This window comes from Hypanus sabinus, chromosome 12 (genome assembly GCF_030144855.1).
Source record: "Hypanus sabinus isolate sHypSab1 chromosome 12, sHypSab1.hap1, whole genome shotgun sequence".
Classification (NCBI taxonomy): Eukaryota; Metazoa; Chordata; class Chondrichthyes; order Myliobatiformes; family Dasyatidae; genus Hypanus; species Hypanus sabinus.
In genome coordinates, this window is record NC_082717.1 from 45,541,959 (window position 1) to 45,565,864 (window position 23,906).

At 41.0% G+C, this 23,906-nt stretch overlaps 1 protein-coding gene across 1 annotated transcript in view; it reads left to right on the forward strand.

Annotated features, from left to right (window-relative positions):
- Positions 1–15,095: 15,095 nt before the first annotated feature.
- Positions 15,096–23,906, forward strand: part of LOC132402834 (tyrosine-protein phosphatase non-receptor type 14-like) — a 248,338-nt gene continuing 239,527 nt past the window's right edge. Inside the window, exon 1 of the mRNA XM_059985852.1 lies at positions 15,096–15,427. The gene's annotated coding sequence lies outside the window, so the exon portion shown is untranslated. The remainder of the gene's footprint in view (positions 15,428–23,906) is intronic.

Below are 23,906 nucleotides of genomic sequence, written 5' to 3' on the forward strand. Positions count from 1 at the left end.
ACTTGGTGAGGCAAAAAGCCCATATCTATGCTGTTTGCTTCTGACTCGAGATAATTGTCCAGGTTTACACTAAACAGCTACATATTAAGATAAGACACACAAAATGACGGAGGAACTCAGCAGGTCAGGCAGCATTTATGAAATGGATAAACAGTTGACATTTTGGCCAGGACCCTTCCTCAGGACTGAAGAGGAAAGGGGAAGATGCCAGAATAAAAAGATGGGGGGGGGGGGAGGGGAAGGAGGATAGCTAGGAGGTGACCAGTGAAGCCTAGTGGATTGGAAAGATAAAAGGCTAGAGAAGAAGGAATCTGACCGAAGAGGAAATTCAAGCATCTTTCAACTCCTGAAGAAGGGTCTCATCCTGAAACATCAAATTTATATTCATTTCATAGATGCTGTCTGACCTGCTGAGTTCTCCCAGCATTTTGTGTGTGTTGCTTTGGATTTCCAGCATCTGCAGAATCTCTCGTGTTTACTATAAGGTATGACTATGCCTTGTGAGGTTTTCCCAGACACACACAGGAAACTCCTGCTAGAAAACCTATATGGTCAATAATATCCTCTGGTATACATAAAACTCTCCGATCCTCCTAAACAACGTGTTATCCACATGCTGTGAACTGTACACTCTGAAGTCCTAATTATGTTCTGAAGCTGAATTAGATGGCTTTCTGCCATTGGTCGGAACATCAGGCAAGTGTTAGTGGAGAAAAAATATTAAAGATTCTACTGTAATAAGTTAAATTTAGAAGTGCACACTATTCGGTTAGAATGCATGGGTGCAAACTAAAGAAGAAGCAAGATGTAATGAGTTGAGGTAAGTGATTAATTCAAAGTGTGCTTTAAAAGATGAAAATTAAAAACTAGATATTCTGTTAGGTAGAATGAAGGAAAATATTTGGAGCTTAAAGGGGACTAATTCCTAAAATATAATAAACAATGTTTACATGTCTGGTGTTCATGGGGTGGGGGTGGATGGGATAGTATGAATACTTTGGCAGGCATCTACGTTCCATATCCTGTTCATATGTTTCCTGCAGATTTTGTTCTCCTGTCACATTGTTCTTTTTTATTTTTCTTACTATTTCCTGTCTGCATGGAGGCAAAGATCAAGCACAAATATAAACCTTGTGGTTAAAAAAAAGTACCAATAAGAGTTATTTGTTAAAATGTTACTGCAGTATGAAACAACCTTTTAACCATTTAATCTACCTGTGCTGTTGTTTCAGTTATCCTTGGACATGTACATCAAGGTCTCCAACTCAGAGAGTTCTACCATTCATTGTGTATATCATAGCCTTATTAATCCTCCCAAAATGCATCAATTAATATTGTTCTGGATTAGCTTCCATCTACCTTTGTTTTGCCCTTTTTACCAATTCATCGGTATCACTCTGCAGCTCAAGTCGATCCTCCTCACTGTTAATACTACTACCAAGTCTGAATGCAAGCACTGTTACTTTGACTGAGTGTATTCTTACCTAGTATGAATTATGTTAATTAAGTTGGGCTGCAAAGCTTTTGCTTATACTTATGGTGAAATTACCTATAATTCCCTGAAATAGAAATTAAGGGTCATAAAGCAGTATGTATTTCATACTCATGCTGAACTCGTCAATTTCATCCACTTTGCTTCCAACTTCCACCCTGCCCTCACATTCATCTGGTCCATTTCCGACACCTGCCTTACCTTTCTTGATCTCACTGTCTCTGCCTCTGGAGACCGCTTATCCACTGATGTTTATCACAAACCCACAGACTCTCACAGCTACCTGGACTATACATTGTCCCATCCTGCTACTTGTAAAAACGCCACCCCCATTTCTAAATTCCCCTGTCTCCGCCGGATATCTGCTCCCAGGATGAGACTTTTCATTCTAGAATGAAGGAGGTGTCCTCCTTTTTCAAAGAAAGGGGCTTCTCTTCCTCCACCATCAATGCTGCCCTCAACCACATCTCTTCCATTTCATGCACATCTACTCTTACCTCATCCTCCCGCCACCCTATCAGGGATAGGGTTCCTCTTGACCTCATCTACCACCTCACCAGCCTCCATACTACTGTATGTATACATTATAACAACCTTGAGATTCACCTCCTAACAGACAACCACGAAACAAAGAACCCTTTAAAAAAAGACCATCAGACAACAATATCCAGGGTGGGGAAAAAACAATAAACGCAAGCAAATAGTGTTTTGAACTGAAGTCCACAAAGAGAGTCCATTCACAGACCCTTAGTTCAGCAAAGAGTGGAGCAGCAAGCTGAACCAGCCCATCCCTCGCCTTGGACCCTGACAGCCTGATCTTTTCAATCTGGCCTGGTGCCTAAATCATTGTCCAATCATAAGGTGCAGTCGCTTCTGTTGTGTCTGTACAACTACAAGTAAAGGCACGCACTCTGCGCAGAAGCTAACATGTATATTCACTTTGCAGAGAGTGCAACAAAACAATGTACATGCGTAAGTTATCAATCAATAATAATGCTAAGGGAGTCATTGTGCAAAAAAAAAAAGATCTGTACATTACACTTACTCCCCAGATTAATGTAACATATAACTGTATATGTAACAATACATTAAATTTCCTTTTAGCAGACTATATTCAAATAAACATGCTTTCACAATAACAGTCCATAACTAACCACTATAACAAAGGATCCTGTCTTTTGTTGGCAAACTGTTTCTTTCAGGATAGCACCTCTAGACCTGTGGAGTGGCATCAGGTTTGGCAAGTGGTTTGTCAAAAGCAATTTTATCTGTTGCAGGTGTCACTTTGCTGGTAGTGGCATGATAATCTCTGAGAGGTAATTCCAGTTGCTGTAACGTGTCCGTCTAGTTGGATGCAGTCGACTCAGGTATGTACTTCGGCTGAGCATCCAGTATCTGGTTCACGTGATGTCTCTTTGTCTGATCTCCAACATCCACTGCGTATATCAGTGATCCAGTTCTTACCGCTATCCTACCGGGTGTCCGCCTGTCTTCTTGGTAATCACACGTTAGGACTTCCTGTTCAACCTCAAAACTCCTTGCTAATTTACTTGGCAACTGGCTAAACTGTTTATTTTGCACTTCCTTCCAGAGGTCTGTTTCCAGGAGGTTTTGCAAGATCTCAAATTCCTGCTCATGATCAGCATTGCAGGTGTTTGATTTGTCATTGCATGACAGAGTTCATAAAGGAAGTTATATGCCTTGTGCTGTAGGGAAATGTCTTCCATTATCCATAGATTTAATGGACCTTGAAGGTTTAAATAAATCCTTCAGAAGGTTTAGATAAACCTTTCAGCTAACCCATTTGTTGCTGGGTGGTGAGCAGCTGACTGAAATGTCTGATGCCATTTTTTTTCATGACTAGTATGAAGTCTTTTGATGTGTACTGTGGTCCGTTGTCATTCACAATTTGTTCTGGTAAGCCATTTTTGGAGAAGGTGGACCTCAGGGCAGAAACAGTCTTTTCTGATGAAGTTGACTTCATTGGTATGAGCTCAGGCCACTTCAAATGAGCATCCACAGCATTCAAAAACATGAAGTTCAGGAATGGCCCAGCAAAGTCAATAAGCACTCTTTGCCATGCTGAAGATGGCCACTACCATGGCTGTAACAGAGCCTGTGGGGTGTACTTTGAATTTGTGGCATCCTGAACAGCTTTTGGTCAAGTCTTAAATCTATCTACGTATTCCTGGCCACCACATGTAGCTCCAGGCAAGACTCTTCATCATTACTGTACCCAAATGTCCTTCATGCAGATTCTCTAACACTCTGTTGCACAGTTTAGAGGGAATCTCAACACAAGATCCATATATCAGCATTCTTTGACATACCAGCAGTTGGTTTCATCTCACTGAGAACTCTAGAAACATAGAATTACGATGAGCTGGTCATCCTTGCATGGTGATGTCATAGACTTTGTCATTCCTTCGTTCTCTTTGTATTTCAGAATTTGTTACTGGTAGCTGGTCCACCAATGCTGTGTGGAACAACTCTCCTGTGTCACAGAATGAAGACTTCTCTTCCTTAGTTGTCAATGGTGGAAGAGAGGACAAGCTGTCGGTGTTTCTGTATTGTTTGAATTCTATGTCATAAGAGTGGGCTCCTAGAAAAAGTGCCCAACATTGCAAACAGGTAGCAGTCATCACTGGAATTCCCTTCCTGGGATTGCAAATGGACACCAGGGGCTGGTGGTCTGACACTAAAGTAAACTTTTGTTCGTAGACATAGTGGTGGAACTTCTTTACTCCCCATACTAGGCTATGGGCCTCTTGTTCAATCTGTGCTTAGTTGTGTTCTGTGCTCATTAGTGATCTTGAAGCAAATGCAATTGGATGTTCAGATCCATCTTTGACAAAAGGCCCCAATGCCATAAGGGTACACATTGCACCCTAGTCTGATGAGCAGAATTGAATCATTATGGGTGAGCAGTTCATCTGATATTATTAGTCTCTGTTTTGGTGAATTCTCTTTCATATCTTTCTGACCACTTACACTTTACTCTTGTCTGTAACAGTGTGTTCGATGGGTCCAGCACTGTAGCAATGTTTGGGAGAAACCGGTGGTAGTAGTTTACAAGGCCAAAGTATGACTGAATTGTGACACATTTTCTGGTTTGGGTGCCTGCAGCACTGCTTCAATCTTCTCTTGTGACTTTTGTAAGCCATATTTATCAATGACATGTCCACAATATGAGAGTCCATTCTTGAAAAATTAATACTTGTCTCTCTCTGTGTGCAAACAATATTGACTCAGCCTGATAAGCACTTTACCAAGGTTCCGGAGTGCTCTTCATCATTCATGCCAGTCACAATGATGTGTAACATTGAGTTCCTGGGATATCTTGGAGCACTTAGTCCATTGCTCTTTGCCAAATTGCTGGAGCTGATGTGACACCAAAGTTGAGATGATGATACTGGAACAGTTTTTTGTGAGTGTTAGTTGTGAGGAACTTCCTGCTTGTCTCCTCAGTCTCCATTTGCAGTTAGACTTGTGACAAGTCAACCTTTGGAAACCTCTCCCCACCTGCCAATGCCTGCTGTTCATGGCAGGGTATACTGCACAGTACACAGTGCAAGGTTGATGTTCACTTTGAAATCCCCACATATGCGAACAGCTCCTGCCTTCCTTTTCTTGATCACCGGTTCAATAGGCATGGTCCAATCGCTCCACGCAACCTTGGAGAGAATGCCAGACACCTCCAAGCTCTGCAGATCAGCATCTAATTTAGGATGTGGTGCGTAAGGCACTGGAAACATTTTATGGAATCTTGGTGTTGCTGCTTCATCCAGTTCATTTCAGGCCTTCATGACTTTGAGTTTACCACTGCACTTCTCAAACACCTTTTCATTGGCATTAAGCAGCTGCGACAGTCTCTGATTAATGCTACTATTTGAGCTGCTGTTGCCTGTTGATGACACATTGAGAGCTTTGATTGTGTGCCAATCTAGTTGAATTTTTCTCAACCATTCATGTCTGAAAAGTGTTGACCCTCCACTTTTCAACACATAAAGCTCGAACTGCTGTGTTTTGCCTCCGTACATCATATTCACTTTCAGTTTGTCTTTCAGGGACACTTTTCACCTGTGTAGGTCTTAAGCATCACCAACGTTTTTTCTAATGGTAGCTTAGAAAATAGTCTGTTGTAGTCAGCCTCTGAAATTATAGACAAAGCTGACCCTGTTCCAGCTCCATTTTCAATTTTACACCAGACACATCTGTTGTGATCCATATGATTTTGCGATATGCTTCAGAAATGATATACAGTTCTGGGCATGACAGCTTACCTTTGTCAGACTCTGTGTTGTCTGATTCAGTTTCACGTTCAGTCACTTTATGTATTTGTTTAGTGTTGTATTTAAAACTTTTCACTCTGTGTGGTCGTTCTCTTTGGTTGTGCTTTTTGTCTGACTTACACACACTCTCTACATGACCTTGTTTGTGACACTTCCTGCAATCTTTCTCTTTGAACCAACAGTCATGGGAGGATCTGCCACATCAATAACAGTTTTGTCTTTTTGCACCATTCAGGGATATTTTGTGCATTTCACATTCTAAATTCTTTTTCTGTAGTTCTGCCACATTTTTTGCTGCAGTGTTTAATGATATTGCAATGGTCAATACCTGTTCTAATGTTCGGTCTCTTTCTGACAGTAGCCTTCGTCAAATGTCTTGCTTGCTGGTTTTTCTGGAGTTACTAAGTTGCATGAGAGACACTATGTCCTAGCATCTATTAAGCTAAGAAGTGTGGAGACTTTCTTTCCCTCATCCCTCTCACTTCATCCCTCTTGATATCCGATTCCCAGTCCTCAGTAGCACTATCAAATTCGTCAACTTTCCCAACCAAGGCCATTGTCATATTAATTTTATTTTAGCTTTGCTAGTTGTGCATCTGTCACTGTTACTCATGCATCCTTTTTCTAGCATCCGTGACCATCTTCTCCATACCATTCACTTTTCCCTTCCACTGTCTCTCTCCTTTCCTCTGAATTCCGTCGTCTCATAACTGTCCGTGTAGCTGGTGATATTTGCTGACATTCAGGTTTATACTCAGCACCAATTTGTTGTGTCTGTACAACTACATATCAAATAAATAAAGACACACACTCGGAGTAGAAGTTAATGTGTATATTCACTTTGCAAAGAGAGTAACAAATCAATGCGTATGTGTAAGTTATCAGTTTATATTTAGTACTAAGGGGGAGTCATTGCGCTGAAAGAGATACATTCATACATTAGAGCTTCAATACATTCTGGGGCCTGTACCCAACCTTTCCAATTCAGCCCAGTACTTAAATCATTCTTAATGACAGACCTGCTGCCTTGTCTTGCCTCAGTTCTGCTACATCGAATTCTCTCCTGCAATGATTGTTTACCAGAAAAAGAGAGACTAACAAAGTATTTAGTTGTTTTCCTTGTTTCATTGGCCACCAGCTGGAAGTCACTGAGATTCACCAGCACCATCTTAAACTTATCTACTCCTATTCAATCTCTTATATTTTCCTTAAGAAAATAAATAGTTTAAATGATTATCTGTGCTCCTACAAGAAGTCCATGACTAATAATAGGTAAACTGAAAATGAATTTTATATAATGTATGTTGACAAAGAGACCACCAGTATAACAGCTTAATGGAATGACTTAGTAAATGGCATCAGCATCAATTTCTCTAACTTCCCACTAACCACTCCTCTCTGCTCCCCTCTACCCCCATTCCCCTTCTTTCTGGCTTCTTTACCCCTTCTTCTTCCCCTCCCTTGCCCTCACAAGTCCTTCCCATCACTTTCACCTTCCACTGATTCCCCACCTCTGTCCCTTTATTGCATAGTCAACAGTCCTCTCCTGTCAGGTCCTTCTTCTTCAGCCATTTGCCTCTTCTACCTACCACCTCCCAGCTTCTTACATCACTCCTTTTCTCCCTCTCTCCTCATCTGGACTCGCCTATTAGTCACCAAGCAACTCATGCTGCTTCCAGTTCCACAACTCTTTCCACTACCAATTCCACTGCCCCCTATCTTTCCAATCCTGACGTTGACTGTTATTTCCCTCCATAGGTTCAGCCTGACCCACTGAATTCCTCCAGCATTTTGTGTGGGTTTACTGAAGTTATATTTTTTACTGTTGTTTTTCCAGTCATCTGTTGTAACTGATGGAATGTCCATTCTATGGAATGTCTATAGAAACAATACTCAAAGTTTGGATTTACCAATTTATTCTGGAACTTCTACAAATATTTTGCTAAAGTTACTACAGTTGGTCAGGCAACAGCAAAAATTCGACTCCCTTTTATATCTGTAACCACAGTTCTGTGGAAAACAAAATAGACTATTATTAGTTGATTTCCTTATTTCTCTGCTATTTTGTGCTGCTGTAATTTGAATGTTGGATTTTTTTCTCACACAAAGGGCGTCTATCTCACTGGTAAATGCATTGTTTCCTGCAAACAAAAGGATGCCGAAAATCTATTTTGAATAATATTGTTCCAGCTGATATACTTCTGGTAATTAACACCACCAAAATTCACCTTAATTGACCTTTCATCTCTGTATCATTTCACTGTATAAAATTGTAACTTTTGTGTTTTTCTAGATAACAAACAAGGGCTCAGAATTCATTAAAAATGCAGTGCTTTTCACCACCTGAAGATTTGAGAAGACTTGACTTAAATGCAAATTCTTCATTCACTCTGTTGATTCCTGTATTATGTGTCATTCTCCACAATTAGCAAAAGGTGAGCTGTGAGCAGTGATTACAGAGATTGCTGGTTGGGCTGGTGATGCAGTTAGTAGAGCTGCTACCTCAACAACTCCAGGCCATCCTGTTCAGTCCCAGCCTCCATCTTTGACAGTGTGGAGTTTGCACTTTCTTCCTGTGACTGCAAGGGTTTCCTCTGATATGCAGCTGAGGTTCATTGATCAATGTGAATTGCTTCTAAGAGTGAGGCAAGTGGTAGTATCTGCGGGATTTAATGGGAATGTGGGGAAAATAAAATATAATTAATGTCATTGAGTGTAAATGAGTCAAGGTTAGCATGGATTCAATGGAATGAATGTCTTGTTTTTGTATACCTTTAAATGGTAAATTGATTCAAGGACTAGGATGAGAAACATCAACAAATAGAAATCCCAAATGTATGGATGTTTTCCTCATAAATCATATATCACAATCAGTCCATTGTCATTAATGAAATTCAATCTGCCACATCTACTGCTTTGTAATATTTTATAAGGAGACAAGTGAACATTGCTGATGAATGAAATCTAAATTTACAGCGGATGATTTAAATAAAAGGAAAGTTTATGGAAAGAATGTTGAAGAAAATGTGAAAAGTAGTATCTGAATTACTTTGGAAAGGGAATTTCTAAGGTTACAGTTGCTAAAAATTAAAAGACAACAACATTCTGTGAATTAGAAGTTGCAAAGTGATGGATGTATAGCAAGGTATGGTGCCGAACAATAAAAATCATCTAGGAATTTTAAGTCAAGGATTTAAATTCTATATATTGGATAGATATTTCTGAATTAATTCCACAACATCATGTGGGTGGGCAGGAGGTATACTGGTAGATTAGAGATCTTTCAAAGTTGTGATGAAAGTTGAAGGTGTGTTTAAGAAGATGCATGGTGTGTTGGCGTTCATTATTCAGCAGATTGAGCTCAAGAACCCAAGTAAATGTTGTAGCTCTACAACTCTGATGAGACCACGCTTGAAGTATTGTGTTCATTTCTGGTTTCCTCATTATAGGAAGGATGTGGAAAATTTAGAGAGGTTGCAGAGAACATCTACCAGGATGCTGCCTGAATCAGAGAGCATTTATTTTGAGGAAAGGTTGAGCGAGCCAGGGCCTTTCTCTTTGGAAAGGAGGAGGTTGGGAGGTAACTTGATAGAGCTGTGTAAGATGATAAGAGATATAGATAAAAATGGGCAGCCAGCATCTTTTTTCCAGGGTGGAAATGCCTAATAATGAGAGGGCATAATTTTAAGGTGGTTGGAGCAAAATGTAGGGGGTATAAGAGGGTGTTTCTTTTTACAGAGAAACGACTGCTGTAGATGGTGGTAGAGGCAGATACATTTGGGAGATTTAAGAGACTCTTAGAAAGGTACATAGATGAAAGAAAAATATATGATTCCAAAGGGTTAAATTGATCTTGTTGTAGGTTAAAAGGTTGTCACACCATCATGCACCAAAGGGCCTGTGCTGTGCTTGATCTCCTCGGCAACTTTCAATTCCCTGGCCTGGATTGCCTCATTTTCACCTCGAGTGTGCAGTCCTTGTACACATCTACCCGCTATTAAGAAGGACTTAAAGGTCTCTACTTACTTCTTTAAAACAGACCTGACCAGTGCCCTTCCACCACTACCCTCCTCCGTCTGATGGAATTGGTCCTCAACCTCAAGAATTTCTCCTTCAGCTCCTCCCACTTTCTTTGAATTCGAGGAGCAGCCGTGGGCACCCACATGGGACCCAGCTATGCCTGACTTTTCAATGGCTACATGGAACAATCCATGTTCCAAGCCTTCCCTGGTAATACTCCCTAACTGCTCTACATTGACGACTGCATTGGTGCTGCTTTATGCACTCATGCTGAGCCTGGCAATTTTGTCAACCTTGCCTCCATCTTTTAACCTGCCCTTAACTTGGTCCATTTCTGACACCTCCTTCTCCTCTTTCAATCCCCCTGTCTCCATCTCTGAAGACAAAATGTCAACTGACATCTTTTATTAACCTACCAATTCCCATGGCTATCTTGACTACGTCTCTTCCCACTCTGTCTCTTGAAAAAATGGCACTCTCTTTTCTCTGTTCCCTCATCTCCAACACATCTGCTCCAAGATGCTTTCCTTTCCAGGCCATTAGAGATGTCGTTCCCTAAAGAATGAGGTTTCCCTTCCTCCACCATTGAGTCTGCCCTCACCCTCATCTCCTCCATTTCCTAGACATCTGTAGTCACCCCATCTTCCTACCGTCTTAATAGAGATAGAGTTCCTCTTGTCCTCACCAACAATCCCATGAGCCTCCACATCCGACATGTCATTCTCCACAACTTTCTCCTGTTGAACAGGACCCTTTCCCCCCCCCCCCCCACCATCTCCACCTTTTGCAGGGATCACTCTCTCTGTGATTCCCTTGTCCATTTGTCCCACCCCATTACTGTCCCTCCTGGCACTTATCCTTTCAACTAGCAGAAGTACTACACCTGCCATTCACCTCTTCCTTCACCTATATTCAGGGCCCCAAACAGTCCTTCCAGGAAAGGCAGCACTTCATTTGCAAATCTATTGGAGTCATCTATTACATCTGGTGCTCCTAGTGGGACAACCCTGATATCCATTTTTTTGATGTCATGCTCAATAATCCATAATAGAATAACAACAAGGGAAGACCACACCAGCTTGAGTATCCAACAAGTTTGCAGAAGACATGAACTGTGCACGTATAAAGGAAAAAAAAATAATAATAAATAAATAAATAAACAAACAAACAAACAAACAATGAATATTGAGAATCATGAGATCAAGAGTCTTTAAAAGTGAGTTCATAGGTTGTGGGAACATTTCACTGATGAAGTGAAGTTGAGTGAAGTTATCCCCTTTGATTCAAGAGCCTGATGGTTGAGACATCATAACTATTGCTGAATCAGGTGGTGTGAGTCGTGATGCACCTATACCTTCTTCTTGACGGCAGCAGCGAGAAGAGTGCATGTCCGGGGTGGTGGGGTTCCCTGATAATGGATGCTGCTTTCATGCGACTATGTTTCATGTAGATGTGCTCAATGGTTGGGAGGGCTTTACTCGTGATGGACTGGCCATATCCACTGCATTTTGAGGGAATTTCTGTTCAAGGGTTTTGATTTTTCCTTACCAGGCTATGATGCAGCCAGACAATATACTCTCCACCAGACATCTGTAGAAGTTTGTCATTTTCAGATGTCATGCTGAATCTTTGCTAACTCCTAAAGAAGTTGAGATACTGCCATGCTTTCTTTGTAATTGCACGTATGTGCTTTGTAATTGACCAGGGTAGGTCCTCTGAAATAATAACACCGAGAAATTTAAAGTTGCTGATCCTCTCCACCTCTGATCCTTCAAAGAGGACTGGCTGATGGACCTTTGGTTTCCTCCTGCTGAAGTCAATAATCAGTTTCTTGTTCTGTCTAACATTGAGGAAGAGCTGGTTGTTATGGCACCACTCAGCTGGATTTTCAATCTTCCTCCTATATGCTGATTCATTACGACCTTTGATTCAGCCTATGACAGTGGTGTCATCAGAAAACTTGAATATGGGATTGGAGCTGTGATTAGCCACGCAGTCATAAGTGTAAAGCGATTAGAGCAGGGGCCAACCACAGCCTTGTGGTGCAGCTGTGCTGATGGAGACTGCAGAAGAGATGTTGTTGCCAATCCAGACTAACTGCGCTCTGCAAGAGAGGAAATCAAGGATTCAATTGCACAAGGACTTGGGCAAATTGATGAGTCTTAAGTGGATGATGCTATTGAATGCTGAGCTCTAATCAATAAAGAGCATCCTGACGTATACATCGTTGCTGTCTAGATTTTCCAGGGTTGAGTGAAGAGCCAGTAAAATGGCATTTGCTGTGGACCTACTGCTCTAGTAGACAAGTTTAATCACCGACCTCTCAAAACACTTCATTATTGTGGATATAAGTGGTACTGGTCAATAGTTACTGAGGCAAGGTACCACATTCTTCCTAGGCACCAGTACAATTGAAGCCAGCTTGAAGCAGATGGGTACCTCAGACTGTCAATGCGAGAGGTTAAAGTTCTCATTGAACACGCCAGTCAATTGATCAGCACAGGTACTGATCAGTACTTGACCAGTTACACCATCAGGGCCAGTTGATTTTCATGGGGTCACCTTCCTGAAGGCTGCTCACATATCGGCCTCAGAGACTGAAATCACAGGATCATCAGGGGCTCTGGGAGTTTGTGATGGTTTCTCCATGTTTTGACAGTCAAAGTGAGCTAAGAAGGCATTGAGCTCATCTGGAAGCGAAGCCCTGTTTTCGCCTATGTCATTGAATTTACTTCATACGAGGTGATAGCATTCAAGGCCTACCACAACTGTCAAGCATCCTTGGTTGACTCATGTTTGGTCTGGAATTGCCACTTCACCAATGCGATGGCATTCTGGAGATTATACCTGGAGCTCTTGTAACTTTCTTGGCCACTGGACTTGAATGTCTCCAAACTGGCCCTTAGCAGATTCAGGATCTCATGGTTCATCCAGGGCTTCTGGCTGGGTTAGACGCTGAATGATTTTGTGGGGACACACTTGGGTTTTAATGAAGTCCATGACAACTGTGGTATATTTGTTCAGATCCACAGATGAGTTCTTGAACAGGGCCCAGTCCACTGACTCAAAGAAATCCTGTAGCCTCTCCTCTGCCTCCTGTGATCATCTCTTTGTTGTCCTAATCTCTGGAGTTTTTCTCTTCAGTCTCTCCCAGTATGCATGTAGCCGAGCAGACCAATTTACTGAAGAGCTTGCTGCAAGTCTTCTGCTGAAATTGATATAATATAGCACCTTGTCACCACTTGTGTTTGTTCACCTATAACTGCCACTGAGTTCTGAAAGTAGCCAATAGAACAAAGACAGAGCATAGTAACATTTATTCAGTAAAACCACACAGCTACAACAGCCTCAGCAGTGCATCCCAAAGCAATACTATTTAAAAGGTTTCCCCGAGAACATTTGAGATGTTGTTAGAAACAATGACCAGTCAGTGGAAGTCATCCTGGGATTGGTTGTTTTGTTTGCTGTACCAGGACTCGATGCAGGGGAAGTCAGGAGAACACACGACAGTCCGCACAGAAGGATCGGTAGTGGAAAGAGTGAGAAGCTTTTAGTTCCTGGGTATCAACAGCTCAGAATATCTGTCCTAGGCCCAACTCATTGATGCAACCACAAAGAATGGATGACAGTGGCTCTACTTCATTTGGAGTTTGGGCAGATTTGGTATGTTGCCAAAGGCCCTTGCAAATTTCTACCGATGTATGATGCAAGGCATTATGTCTGGTTGTTTACAGCCTGGTATGGAGGCTCCAATGTAGAGGATCAAAAGAGGCTGCAGAGGGTTGTTGACTCCCCATCATCAATGACATCTTCACGTGGTGGTGCTTCAAGAAGACAGCATCCGTCATTAAGGACCCTTCCTATCAGGGACACCCACTCTTTGTGTTATTACCATCAGGGACAGGAACCTTAAGGCCACACTCAAACTTTTAAGAACAACTTATTCCTCTCTGCCATCAGAATTCTGAACATGACATGAAACTATGATCACCACCTCATTATTTTTTACACCATTTATTTTGTAATTTATAGTCATTTACACTTTGCTGCTGCTGAAAAACAACAGATTTCATGTCCTATATAATAAACGTCATTTCACACTGGTGATAATAAACCTGGTTCTGATTCAATAGGACAGCTTCCATCCATCTTTACAGTATCAGTGATCTACTGCTGAAACCCTTAACTCTGCCTTGGCTAATATGAGACTTCACAATTCTAACGTTTTCCTGGCCAGCAGTCCATTCTGCACTCATCCTAAACTTGCTTGTCAAAATCCTGACTTTCAGCAAGTCTTGATTCCCATCACCTGTGCACTCAGTAGCCAGCATTGGCTTGTGGCCTGGAAATTATTGCATGAGAGTGCTCGTTCTTATTTTCTAATCTGCCAGAGATGATTCTCCCTATTTCTGTTAACACCCCAGTCCTAGAATATTTGAAGGTATTTCTCTAGGGCATTCATACTTTTTAAAGACAACTAAACACTGTCCATAATTCTTTCCTCTTTTTCCATCTTTAAAATTTAAATCTTCATCCATATTTAGATAATGACAACTCCGCGAGTCATATTAATATTTCAGGCTGAGCATTTCTTATCTAAATTTTTGAGATAAACTCAAGGGAATGTAAAGCAGAACTCTGGTAATGTTATATGGGCTCTCAGAAAAAAGCGTGCTGTCAAGAGAGTGCAGGTGGAAGCAGACAATCTAAACAACTTTGCTGGGTTTATATGTTGGGATCGCTGCAGATGAATTTGAACCAAATTGAACGCATGGACCAGCCGACATACATTATTTAAAACCCAAAATCCGCCACACGGTGTCACCCATGAGCTAGTGACTTCGCTCTTCACTACAATCACGAAGCATAAGACGATTTAGAGACGACACGCATTCCTTAATAAAGTATATTCATTTCCGAATATTTTAGAGGCGTTCAGTCTAAATATATCAATAAAGTTGGAATAATGTTTCTTTTTTTACGCTAATGTACCCAATCGCGTCGGCTCTTTTTGTTAGTTGAACGAACACCCTGTCGATTACTCTGAAACTGTGTGTGCATAAAAGTAATCGTATTAAAGGTTAAATTGTTGCAGGCCTGCTTTAAATCAGCGCTGGCTGGGCGTGTTTTCGCCGAGTGCCTATTAAGAAGGAACGACATCTCAGCCCCACAGCAGCTCACATTCCTGACATTCCACATTTCTGATGTCACGAGGAGCTGATTTTTTCCCCTCAAACTCGAGTCTGGTTCGGAAGGGCAGTGAGTGGAGGGGGGTGGGGGGAGAGAGAAGGTGGGACGGGGACGGGATCACCGACCGGACGAGCACCGTAGGCGGCTGGCCTGGCAGGGGGAGTGAAGGGGGGGAGCAGCCACGGCGACCTAACGCCACCGTACGAAAGTAGTTCCCGAGTGGGCTGAGCCCCGCTCTCGGTGCAGCCCCGCAGCAGGGAACGACGTGGATTCCTCACCCGGAACAACACCGGACCACTGCCCACTTCTGGAAACTCTATTTTTTTCAAAGAAAGGAAACACATTTGGGAAGTATTTGGAAGAAGCGCGCGCTGTTTATGGATTTAATGGACTAACCAGGCACCATCTCTAGATACAAAAGACATGTAAACAGGTAAGAGAACGTGAGTTTCTTCATTCTCATAGCCTGTCTGATTAATCGGAGATGTGAGGGCATAGAGAATAGATAAAATGGAAAGGTGAGAAGTGGCCCTTTTGATCGAGCCCGGCTCTCAGTTCTCCCTTTGATAGATCCACAGTCGGACGTGCTTCCCTATGCGGCTGCACTACCAACGGTCCCGGCAGCCTGATCTTTCTGCACGTCCCTTACTCCAGGGCTTCCGAGATGGGGGCTTGCGGATGAAGACGCGGTAGCCTTCCATTCCAACGTGTGTCTGTTCAACTTTCTACAGGGCTTTTGCACCGAGAACAATTATTGCATCCCTGCACAAAACTAATTTCGGCCCTTGCTTTGTTGTAGCACGTTTAAAGAGACCGTCTTGCGTTTCGCTGGGCGACCCAGGTAGCAGATCAAACGAGTGGATGCCGTGCTTTCTGAAACAAATTACTTTTAATCGTTGGGTTAGTGGCAAAGATGTTTACTAAAAATGCTAAGCAAATGAACATTTTCTATTTTAAAAATAGAGATAAAGACTGCGCAAGACTTGAGTGAATGAACAATCGGAGGATTGAGCTTGTCGAAGGAGATTGCTCTCACAAACCTTGAACGCAAAACTTTAAACAACAATGTCGTTCAAATCAGTTATGCGAACTCTACAAATGGAGTTTGTTTCACTAAAGAAATAATAGTTTGAAATGTTTAAAACTTGACTGCGTGTTTTTCCCTATAGAAATACTGAAACAAAGGATATTGTTGACTCTGAGCTAGCACTTGGGGTAAATTCCTCTTGCGATGGATCCTGAATTATTACAATATTACAACTTCGTAAAGCTATCACAGCAAATTATACATATTCGGAATAAAACTTCCTTCTATGGTTGTACAGAATTGTCGCTCTGTACCTGCCTTTTAACACTTGAGAATTTCATAAACTCAGGCAAGCTAAAATATTTAAAATATTATGTGGCATTCATTATATTCAGTCACAGTGTAGGCAATCTGATCTGAATTTCTACTTGAGCTCTGATCCGCTCTATGTAGTAATTAACTGTAATGGAAATGCAATTTGAAACATATGACCTGTGGGCACGTCTGAGTTCAGATTCTGAGGAAATGTGCCTTACAAGCTCCAGATTAAATTAACCTTGGGTTAATGCTGTCACTTTTTCAAAGGTGGTCCACTGGTTGCAGAAGTCATTGGCTTGGAAAATTGTACATGCTTTGCTTTGAAAAACGTTGGAATTTGAAAGAAATAATAGTAAACACAATGCACAATCTAGTTGTTGGTTACATACCAGAATAGTATTTTATGCATTGTCAGAGTCATCATAGATAATTAATAAAATTTGTGTAATAGGGCATTTCCAATATCCTTGTGAGTTTGTTAGTTTTTGCTATCTATCTGAAATTGAATCATCTTCATTTTCCTATTAGCTAAGTCAACATCATGGGATCACTGTTGGTCCTCCAACCACAAAAGTAAGTAAAAGGCTGTGACTCTTGAAGCAAGAGACATCTCCTAATTTCCACAAGTCTTGGTAAAATCCTTGTGCCTTGTAGATATTGCAATCTTCAAACCCATTAACAGTACATTAGGAAATGAGCTGGTGAGATCTGGTCAGCATTCAGCTGTGTGATAACTGTCAGCACAAGACCACCACCGACGGGATAGAGACAATCCGTGTGTAACATTGACCAAGTACTCAATAGAATGGTGAAATAAATGCTGTTACTACAGGAGCAGGTCAGAGGTTTGGAATCTTGTGGAAAGTGATGCACCTCTGGATACTTCAAGTCGGTTCTTCACCATATTGTAAGCACATTTCGGGCTGTCAATAAGTACCGCTTCAGCAACACTTAAGAAGTCCTACCATCACCATACTCTGGCCAGGGTGTGGGAAATATTTGCCTCAGCTGCTCTTTCAAGTGCTTGACATCAAATGAGAAGTGCAAGCATCGTATCTGAATTGGGAACACCATCAAACAGATGTATCCCTTGAAATAACACACCCTTAAAACAAAATGCTAATCTGGCACTCTTCAGGCTTTAGTTGTACTGCATTAGCAGGGTTTTCTTTTGACTATTGGGGGTTATCCCTGTTAATACGAACACATCTTTATTTCACTTTTCTTACATATTACACAATATTGAGCAGGGTGAATTTAAAAGGAGCAAGAAATCAACAAACGGTCCTTATTTTGGCTCCAGCTACATCCATACGCACAATTTTGATGCTTGCCCTCATTCCACCTGTACTATCAGCCCATAGTGTAGACCCTGCTTTTAGTCACATTCCCTGCTTGCACTCGTTTTGTGCTCACGTTCCGGACTTGTGTGTCAGCCAGTTGCTGAACCATCAAAATGTATGAACGATTGGATTTTGCATTACTGGAGTTCAACTTTGTATTGCTATTCATGCACCGTGTCTGAATCCTGGAATTCCTTACCAGATAGCATCACATGACACCAGCACTCAGCACTTGGGGAGTGACAATGCCAAGTGGTTTAGCTATGGCTCCCTTGTGCAACTGGGATGGTCAATAAATGCTGACCTTGTTAGTGATGCCTGCTATTTGCTTTAAACGAAATAAAGTCAGGGCCAGGGGTATGCATCAGCAAAAATCCTCTGAAGCTCAACACAATTCAGCTGATTCCGATTTATTTATCGCATATGCATCGAAACTGATGGTGAGATGTGTCATTTCCATTAACAGCCAGTACACTGAAGGATGTGCTGGAGATGCCCTGCAAGTGTCACCACACATTCTGGCAGCTAACATAGCAGGTCCACAGTGTTCCACAGAGCAACATAAGCCGCAAAAGTAAAACAAGATGCCAACAGCAAAGCAAAATCCTTTCCTATTTTCCCACTCACCCAGACGGGCTTTCTCAGGCTCGCAAACTTCAGGACTTCAGCTTTGGTTGCTGAACCATTTATCACTAGAACCATTAATTCCCTCCATCACTAAGGAAGCAGCAGCAAAAGTTTCAGTGTGGAGTTGTATCATAATTTCATTGTTACCATGCATAAATCTCATCTAACAATACTGTGGGTATACCAGGGGGACTGCAGCAGTTCAAGGCAGTAACTGACAGACACCACAAGGTCTTATAAGGCTGGGCACCAGGCTTTATCTGTGTTAGCCCCGCACGTACATATGAAAATTAGTGTTCGCTGGTTTCAAAAGTGCATTGGAATCTCTTCAGTTCTTCTTGGCTAGCTTGTAAAATTTAATTACTTATTCAAGACAACAAATGAATATTACAATTGTGTGGCTTTGCCTTTACAAATGTAATTGTATGTGAATTTTCTTCAATCTGGCATGTATTTGAATGAAAGAAATGCTTGTTTTGATAGCTTTTCATGGTCTTGGGTTGTCTTGAAGTGCTTTAACTAAATTCTATGTTCCCACTGTTACGTAGTAAGCACAGTAAATGCATATACTTCAGTCCCATCCAAACAGCAGTGTAATTACATCTGGATAGTCTATTTAGATATTTCCTATTTTGTTCAGATTTTTAATTGGCTTTTATTTTCTTCAACCTAACCTTATAAATGTACAATTTGTGCCAAGGCCATTACTAATGTCTTTGTAATCAGTTGTCAATAGCTTTGGAGATCTCTATTTGGGAGTCTCCTGTCAGGTTGTTCCCCTCTCACACTGATAGGAAATAACCTCATCACCTCCCTAGTCGATGCGGATCAGAATTCGAGCCTCATATGTAGCTTCAGAATCTGGATTCCCTTTTTATTAGATGTCAAACTGATACTCTGTCTATCCTTCCTTGCAGGTGTAAAAAATTTGGTAGTGTTGCATTAGGATGTATAAATTGTGCAAAGTACAATATGATTGTAAGTTCTTGCTCAAGGGACTTGTGTAAAGCTAGCTCTCTTCTAGGATACCATATGGTGAACTATGACACTCCTTGTGGAAAAGGTACTCTGACAACTGTATATATTTGAGTTTTGTTTAAATCTAAAGTTTGGTTTAAAGCACAGAAGGAAACTGTTTTGAGAACTACTTTAAATCAAACAGTTTACATTCAACATTTTACTTTGAAACTGTAATAGCATCAGGCTTGTTTTGTCCACATCAGCCGGAACAGACCCACAGCAGCTTTTAAAGAAAGAGCCTTTATGCAACCTCCTTTGTGACCTCGAGACGTCCCAGAGAACTACATGGCCTACAAAGTACTTCTGAAGTGTAGTCATTGTTGTAGTACAGGAAGTGTGGGAGGCAGTTTGTGTGTGACATTGTTCCACAAACAGTAGTGTGATAGCAAGCAGATAAAACCGCCATGAGAAATGAACCAATAGCAAATTCAAAAGTGTCTTGGGCAGAGGTTCGGCTTTGTATTAAAGTGACTGGTAGTATTGGTGAAAGTAGGGTGCAACGTTCTGCAAAGCGCCAGCTGATCAAGGGATAACTGGCCTCTCGCTAATCAAATGCCTCCAATTACTGCTCAGTTTGGAAAAGAGTGAATAAAGTGTGGACATAGGCCAATACTTCTCTAAATTGTCATTTGTATTGAAGCCATGCACTATATTATCTGTTGATTTGTGCTGTTTTCTATGGTCATTATGGAACTTAGAATATAGAACCACACAGCACAGTGCAGGCCCTTTGGCCCACAATGTTATTGCAGACTCTTAAACTACTCCAAGATCAATTTAACCCTTCCCTCCCACATAGCCCTCCATTTTTTCTTCATCCATTGGCCTACCTAAGAGTTTCTTAAATGTCCCAAATACACCTTCCTCTATCACCAACCTGGAAGCATGTTCTAAGCACCGCCCACTCTCAGTTTTTAAAAAAAAAACAACTACCCCCTCTGGCAATTCTCTACACTTTCCTCTGATCATCTTAAAAATATGCTATTTGATATTAGCCATTGCCACCATAGGAAAAGAGCATTGGCTGTCCAGTCTATCGCTGCCTTTTTTCTCTTGTATGCCTTTATCAAGTCTAGTCTTGTAATCCTTCACTCAAAAGAAAAAGCCTTTTCCTCACAAGACATGTTCTCTAATCCAGAAAGAATCCTGATAAATGTCCTCTGCACTCTCCCTGAAGTATTATTATAAATAATCAGATTTTTAAAAAATATGTAGGTTAGGCTTGCAGGTGTCAGTTTTATTTTGGCAACAAAATTGCTTGGCCTGTTGCTCAGTTTTCCAGGCGATTGTGTTGTTAGTTGATTATAGTTAAAACTTGGCTCTCTTATAAGATTATGCAGAGCTCGACGTGGATATAGATAATTTCTCAAACTACAAATGTGCCCCATAGGCTCAGACTGGTTCCAGAGAAGGGATCAGATTGGACACAGAAAATGGAAATCACATTGTTGCATAAAGAAGGCAATATTGTCTTTGTTGTCCTCATAGTAGTTTGGTTTCATTTGATAGTTTGGAAGACTGGTGCTGCTGCTTTTACAACTCCAGTGATCTTAGTTCATTCCTGACCTCTAGTGCTGTCTGCCTGTAGGTATCCCACATCTCAAAGTCATGAGAATTGGTTGTTAATTGGCCACTGTAGTGTGGGAAATCAACCACCCTCACTTCATAAGCTAACAGTTTTATTTAGACTCCGCAACCCTCCCTGTTTCCCGATTGCTCCAGCCTTTGGTCGTGACCTAGGTCTGACAGCTCAGCCAAACAGCCTTCCATTTTCTGCTGCCTTCAGGTAGAAATGATTGCTTCTCAGGTCCTGCCATTTAAATTTGATAGTCACAGGGAAACCTATACTTCTGACCTTCCTCCAGTTCAATATGATTAGGAAGGAAAATGGCCCTATACAGTACATGTGTGCAATAAATTATTTCAGAGAAATGATGAAGATATGAATGGAAATTCATCCCCATCTGCATTCTCAACTTGCATTTTTAGAAAATTGGTTCTCCTGAGGTGCACCAGTGGTGACCGTCAGTAAGGAGGAGATATTATAACCAATCTGCACATATTGTGGTCTTCCAGTTAGGAAGTCAAGGATCCAATTACAGAGGGACATACAGAGGCCCAGGTTCAGTTTCTTCTCAATCAGGATTGTGGGAATGATGGTGTTAAATGCTGAGCTATACTCGATGAATAGCATCCTGACATAAGTGTTTGTATTGTCCAGGTGGTCTAAGGCTGTGTGAAGAGCCATTGAGATTGCATCTGCCTTGATCTGTTGTGGTGATTGCCAAATTGCAATTGGTCCAGGTCCTTGCAGAGGCGGCAGGAGTTCAGTCTTGTCATGACCAACCTCTCAAAGCATTCATCACTGTAGATGTGAGAACAATAGTCACAGGCAATAGTCACTAAGGCAGCTTGCATTCATCTTCTTAGGCATTGGTATAATTGTTGCCTTTTTGAAGCAAGTGGGAATTTCTCCCTACCTGTAGCAGTGAGAGTTTGAAAATGTCCTTGAATACACCCGCCAGTTGGTTGGCACAAGTTTTCAGAGCCTTACCGGGTATTCCATTGGGACCTTCCACCTTGCAAGGGTTCGCTCTCTTTAAAGACAGCCTAAAATCGGCCTCTGAGACGGAGATCACAGGGTTACCAGGTGCAGCAGGGATCTTCACCCTTTCAAAGTTATTTTCTCGCTTTCAAAGCAGGCATAGAAGGCATTGAGTTCATCTGGTAGTGAAGTATCACTGCCATTCATGCTATTGGGTTTCACTTTGTAGGAATTAATGTCTTGCAAACCCTGCCAGAGTTGTCATACATCCAGTGTCGCCTACAACCTTGTTCGAAATTGTCTCTTCGGCTCACTTTTTTCTAATACTACCTCACTTTTTAAAAATACAATTATTTCTGTTTTTTGCATGATTTAAATCTACTCAATACATGTATTCTGTAAATTGATATACTTATTATTTCTTGTTATTACTGAGTTGCATTGAGCTGCTGCTGCTAAGTTAACAATTTCACAACACATGCCGGTGATAATAAATCTGATTCTGATTCAACTTCTGTCAGCATGTTTAATGCCATCGACTTTGAAGTCAATAGGACTCTTGCTCAGTGGATTTAAAACACTGATTTAAAGCAAATGAATTTGCTTCACTAATCAATTATTTATAACAATCTTTATTAAAGTAACCTTTTGAGCATAATAAGAATTTGGTGAGGATATGAGTTGAGATTTATTTTTCTTTATTTGCTCCAGCCCTGCTTTTGGCAGCTGCATTGGTAATTTCATGAATATCTGTTAAATCAGCATTTCTTTCGTGTTCCACACACCCACGTACACCTTCCGAGGCCAGGCCAAATATGAACAGGTCAAGGATGGTCAAAGAACTCTCTACAGCAACTCAGACTTGTTTCACTGTAAGGCATATAAAGCATCATGCTTTATCCTATTAATGGCATCTGCAATGTTAATCTCAGCAGATTGTTGAATTTGAAATTAATATGGAGCCTGTTTGTTTTAACAGATATAAACACCAGCTGGTGCTACATTCAATGCATGCTTTGTTCACCAGCACAAGAGGGCCTATAACAAAACTAGTTCTGAATTGATATTTAAGCTGCAACCTCTTCTAGAGATGAGCATATGTTCTCACTACCATGCCTGAAGATAAGAGATTGTGGTTAGTGCTGAGGTTGTGGCTCATCTGGGGAGTCTACCAGTTGGGATTGCCTATTTTCATGAAGGAGCTTTGAACCACCAGATCAATTTGTATTTCAGTTATTTGAGTGCTTGCTGAATTTGAAATAGGATCAAAACAATGAAAGAAACTTAAACTGAAGAGACTTGAGGAGGAAGAGCCCACCTTCTTAAAATTATCAGTACTTTCAGCGGTGTGATGTGGATGATCTTAGGTGTTTAAATTTTCCACCTTTCAATACATTGAATAATAGAGGTACCCACTATATGTGAACTTAAATAGTTACAGTACAAATGATTGTTTTAATGATGAAGCATTTTGTGAAAACCTAAGTAGAGGCAACTGAAATACTGGGTGACAGTAAAAGTGATTTAAAACCTACAAAACTTTTTGAAGTTTGAGAGTGAGTTGCAAACTACATTGTCATAGCTTTTCAGCAGGAAATATTTTGCAACAGGGCTTAAAAAAAGTAATTGCCAAAAGACTACAGTTTTTAAACAAGTGGTAATCCTTTTCAGAGAAGAAAATTATGGGAAATTTTAAATTGGCTCTTTGATTAAGAGAATGGAAGTAACTTTTTCTGTTTAAGTAAAACCTTACATTATTACATATTTTAAACAGTACTGTGGTTATTGATTAAATTTTTCATCATACTTTACATTTTCTTTAATGTTAACATTTTTCCAGTTTTAGCATTGACTGCATGGTCATATGTAGATAAGCCTACAAGGGGACAGAATGTACTTGATCTGATACTGGGAAATGAACCTGGTCAGGTGTCAGATCTCTCAGTGGAAGAGCACTTTGGAGATAGTGATCACAGTTCTATACCATAGCATTCGAGAGGAATAGGAACAGACAAGTTAGGAAAGCACTTAA